We start from the raw sequence: 4,150 nt of genomic DNA, 5'->3' as shown, positions 1-4,150 counted from the left end.
AACAAGTGATGTTGACATTGACTTATATTGATTGGTATCACTAAGAAAAAGGACATTGGTGCTTAAACGTTATCTAACGAAAGAGTGAAAGCATAGACTAAGGGGGAGTAATATATCATTACAAAGGGAATAACAAAGACGTGCGGATTGATAAAATCTACCTATCTTACCTTTAAAGGGAGTAATATTCTTTGTTATTATAATGTCAACAACGGCATTTAAAGATTGAATGTATACAGATTATTGTGTTGTTGAATTCGGAAATCAAGCGTATATGTAATGAATTCTTGTAATTTGTTTATCCATATGATGTAAGAGTTTTGTCACTAAAATTGACAAAGGAGGAGATTGTTAGAGCATAGCTCGGTTGAACCCACCAAGCGTTGGTATGTCAAGTTTGGTTGTCATATTTTAGTGATTCAAAAATCATTTAAAGAGTCGCTTGATTATGTACTAGAGTCAACTTCGTATAGGTTAGCTTGAAAGTATTAGGATATGAGACATTACAATTATTGTGAAGACTTGAAGAAGTGAAGAAGTAAGAAGCTACAACGACAACATCATCCCTCCTTCCACTTGAGGTTAGTGATATTTGACTTGAACTGTTTCATTCCCTAACGTATCTTTCAAGTCGTGCATATTGAAAACAAAACTGCGAAGCATGAATACTCTAGTTAGACATAGTATTAAGGAATACAATACGATGTTTATTGCTTCTTTGTAGATAAAATATCGACATAATCTTTTAAATGTTATTGTGGTTATGTATGGGTATGAGGTGAGGATTTCATCCTAGGAAACAATGTTTTACATGTGTTTTAAGGAAGTAAATTCATGAACTTGTTTTGTTAATCGAAAAGGAAATCGCCAGGCTTATTAGTATTGTTATTCATTGCATATCTTGTGAACGACCAATACGTGTGATTAGTATAACCACTCATGATTTGTGATTAGCTTAACAAACCACCTCCATTGTGACATCCACTACCTCCATCATTGCTGCAAACAAAGAAAATTGGAAGCTCAAAAACTATGTACATTCACCTAATATCCACCAGTTCAACTGGAAATAACAACAACTCAACACAACCTAATCTCCGCTAATTCAGCTGGCTATAACAGCAACTCAACACAACCCTGTTTTACGATTGCACCACAGATTCGTGGCAACTACTTTAAGATATATGTTTAAGATAATTTTAGATGCATGAATGGACCCAAAAACATAACCAAGTTGCCTCCGAACTGAAATAAACTAGCTCGAATTGCCTTCAAATCTGGAATCAACTAGCTCAAGTTTCCTCCAAAAGTGAAAGCAACTTTATCAAGTTGTCCCCAAAATCTAAAGTCCACGAACGAAATTGAGGAAACTAGATAAAGGTAACTACTGTTAGTCCCAGGACAAAATGGATATATGTATGTATGTTCTTGTCCAGATAGACTCAAGGATCAAAAAATGCATCAAGATAGAGAATACCTGAAAGAATATGGAAGAGAATCCAAATATAAACTGGTTAGCCAATAGCCATCCTTCTCAGCTCCATGATGCTCTTGGGAATAGTGTTTGAGCACTTCATTGTGGTGTCAGGGAATCAATAATTCCCCAACCAGCGACTTCTGAATCAGTTCACACCACAGTGACTAGAGGGGAACATCAATGCAGCTATATACACCTGTCAAGACAAAAGAAATGCAGTATTGAGTATGTTGCATGCATAAAAAACGAAATTATCATTACAGATACAGATACCAGTTCTGTAAGATTTTTGCGTGCATTTCATTACACATACCAGTTCTACAACTATTCTACAACTATGTCAGCATTCCTAGTTCCTGGCATTTGTGAATGTGTAAGAGTGGCTGAAGTTAGTATGGTCACTTATATTAAATGAGTGACACATCCTGTGGCCGCTAACAAACATCCTACCACAATATATACAAATCAAGAATGTGTTTGTCAAATGAACAATTACAATTAGGAAAGCACCCAGTCAGAGAATAATTCTAGGTTCATACAACTGCCAAAATGAACATCAAAAATTCTAGGTTTATCATTTAGGAAAGTACCCAGTCAGAGAATAACTAAATATGCAAAAGCAAGATTTCTTTTTGTATTTTGAGCAACATGAAGTTCGATATGATCCGAATTTTAACTATTCACCCATTTATCAGCGACAACATGTGATGTGACTATGATGTATCCAATAATATACCTATACTAGTAAAGATCATTTTTTTGTTTGGAAACAAGATGCTTTTCCACACACTCATAACCTTCAGCACCTCCTCCATCACCAAATGTTCAACATATATATTATATAGTATAGATAGTTTGTTCAAACTATAAAAAAAATTTCATAAAGGCTACAAAATGGATCCGCAAGGGCAATCAACTCCGGCAAAAATGAAATCTATAAAACTGTACCTTGTGCAGATGAAAACCAATATCTCCTGCTGTGTGAAGACCGACCGTCGCTCAAAAAAAAGATGTGGAAGCATTTTTCATCTATAACATATTAGCACAACGGGTTTAGCAAAACATTAGAAATGAAATTGTATCATTATCAACATGATTTTTCTGATAGTATTATCACTTGCATACCTATCTACTTATGTCAGTACTTACAAAAGCTTAGAGCATGTTTGGTACAGTTTTCAAAAACATTTTTCAAAAATAGTTTTTCACTGTTTTAAAAACATACCCTTTTTTCCTTGTTTTTATTTTCTAAAAATTGTTGGTAAATTATTTTTGAAAACAAGGAAAATCAACTAAATCGGATCAAATGTAAAGATTCGTCTAAGAGATAGTGATATTAGCCATGACTCACTTGCAGTCATCCCCCGATCTCTTACTTTGTTCTGAAAAGAAAAAAAGAACTAAGAAAAGAAAAAGAGAAAACACAGGAAACAATAATTTGTTGTTTTCATTTTTTTGTTTTCAAAAATAGAAAACAAATAGAAAACATTTTTTGAAAATGTCCCTACCAAACGCGTTTTCTCATGTTTTCTGTTTTCTCTGTTTTTGAAACAGAAAACTGTTTTTGAAAACTATACCAAACAGGCTCTTAACTTTCAATAAAAAAATATACAAAACTGTGGAAAGAATTATCGAAGTTTTTATTCTACCTTACTTATATCAGTCTATGCCTATTATCAAGTGGGAATCCTTAACTACTCCACTATCAGCTACCACTTCTATGACTACTACGAATCCACACCATCACCTCCACTGCAAAACAAATATCCACCACCACCACCAGAACAAGCACAACAACCACCACTACTGCCTTCACTGCAACACCAATAAAACAAAAAATTAACTAAACCGTTACCGGTAAACACTTGAAACACAATCACACAAAACTGATTTTGCTTAGATTTATGGAATCAAAATCATTAAAAAAATGTAAAACAAATTTAAAATATTTAATCGATTGTTTACCTTTTTATTTGATATTCATTTCATTTGGTATTCAAATCAATCTCCAAACCATATCATTAATTTTACGGATATCCGTCTCATTCATTTTCCAGTTCTGATCTTGATTTTATGAATTTAGGTCTAAATTTGTAGATCGAATCTAAAAATAATAATTGAATTACCAGAAATTGATTCGTTAGATGAGATCTCTCCTTAACCTTCATGATGAACTACTGATAATAATGAATTTTTCTCGATCTCAGACTCTAAATTGATTCTTCGGCTAGTCTAGTCTCTAGTTAAAATTCATTCCTTTCTCAATTATTCCAACGAAAACTCGCTCCAAAATGAATACAGGTCGACTAACATGTTTCGAATTGAAGAGTGCAGCGGAGGTGGAGGTGCTGGTTGTGGTGGAGGCGATGGAGATGGAGTTGGAGACTGGGTGGTGTGAGCGATGGAGATTTCTCTCTGTGTCTAGGGATAAAAGAACAACGAAAATATGATACTAGACGACTGCTTCAGCAGTGCTGGGACGACCAAAGCAGGGGACTTGATTTTTGTAACGCAATTTATAACAGTTTTTGCAACAATATCTGTAACAGTGATTTTATAACATATATTAAAGTTATATTTGTGTAACACTTATATTGTATCAATTGTAACATTTCTGTAACAGTTTTACATCTGATGGCTGAATTTTGTTGGCAATCAACGATCAAGATTAAA

General features: G+C 33.9%; 1 long non-coding RNA gene across 1 annotated transcript; it reads right to left on the bottom strand.

The window, feature by feature from the left end:
* Positions 1-856: 856 nt before the first annotated feature.
* Positions 857-3,908, bottom strand: LOC113320689. The gene is made up of 5 exons (XR_003346241.1): positions 3,443-3,908; positions 3,127-3,292; positions 2,426-2,506; positions 1,478-1,673; positions 857-999 (listed from the first exon to the last, which is right to left on the bottom strand). It is a non-coding gene; the product is annotated as an uncharacterized LOC113320689 (long non-coding RNA).
* Positions 3,909-4,150: the final 242 nt, after the last annotated feature.

Source organism: Papaver somniferum, chromosome 11, assembly GCF_003573695.1.
Source record: "Papaver somniferum cultivar HN1 chromosome 11, ASM357369v1, whole genome shotgun sequence".
NCBI classification, from domain to species: domain Eukaryota; kingdom Viridiplantae; phylum Streptophyta; class Magnoliopsida; order Ranunculales; family Papaveraceae; genus Papaver; species Papaver somniferum.
The sequence above is the reverse complement of the archived record's forward strand: the minus strand, read 5'-3'. Positions and strand labels throughout refer to the sequence as shown.